Here is a 1,137-nt window from a genome sequence, read left to right as displayed (position 1 = left end):
CATAATAGGCCACTTTTATAATAAGCTGAACATTAATGTTGCAAATTGCAAATTCACTGTGTACTTCATCTTGATGTCAACCAGTCATTTTGTGTGCTGGTGTTTTTGATTTTTAGCCTGGTCATTTGACTCTCTATTCACATGTACTGGATGGGCTGAGCTCTCAAAAAACGCCTTATCAATGTTATTGTTGCCACTCTTGGTTTGAAATGTCCCTTGGAATCATATTTTACGTTAATTATGCAACTTGGTTTTCTACTAGCTCATGAAGTGGAACCTCCTATTAGATCGTCTTTCATCATATGCTAATCGGAGTTAGTTCTTATACTTCTCTGTCTCAAAGTTGTTTTTCCTTTTCATTTTTTGCTTGTTGATTTGATTTTGATTACAGGTCTTATTCTTATATTTCAAAGCTGATTATGCTCTTTATGACAATCTATCGGACTAGGTTCCACCCAAGAAAGACGATTACAAAGGAAAATATGGTGAAGTGGAACCTCCTATTAGATCGTCTTTCATCATATGCTAACCGGAGTTAGTTCTAATACTCCCCTGTCTCAAAGTTTTATTTCTTATTCATTATTTGGGTTGTTGATTTGATTTACATTACGGGTCTCATTGTTATATTTCGAAGATGATTGTAAACCAGCATGCACCATGAATTTCCATATAGGTAAAGAGTTACTACAAACATTTTAATTAGGATGCTTTTGTTTAGGTTGATTTTTTTGCTTTTATTTCATGGTTATTTCTGTGCACATATATATAGTTAGGATGAAGAAGACAGATATCAGATTGTAAGGTGTCAAGCCAAAGTTGTGGGAACTATAATGTAACCATGGATGTACAATTTACAGGGTACCATTGAGATGGTTATGCCAAAGGAGGTTCATGTTTGAAGATCATGTATTTATGTACTGCTGACAGAAATTGGCTTGGCTTGATAGTTACATATGCTATAGTTTGGGAAGTTCTACATGTATGCAACGATTATCAATTTGTATTCTCATTGGCACGATTTATTTGATTTTACTACTCAGCGTATGCTTCGGAATTCCTGTTAGGAAGTAACAATGAAGATGCACACATCACAACTTTCTCTGACAGCTCTAATATGCTTTTTGGGGACACTTCAAT

The sequence above is a fragment of the Papaver somniferum genome, chromosome 9, assembly GCF_003573695.1.
Source record: "Papaver somniferum cultivar HN1 chromosome 9, ASM357369v1, whole genome shotgun sequence".
In the NCBI taxonomy this organism is placed as follows: domain Eukaryota; kingdom Viridiplantae; phylum Streptophyta; class Magnoliopsida; order Ranunculales; family Papaveraceae; genus Papaver; species Papaver somniferum.
The sequence above is the reverse complement of the archived record's forward strand: the minus strand, read 5'-3'. Positions refer to the sequence as shown.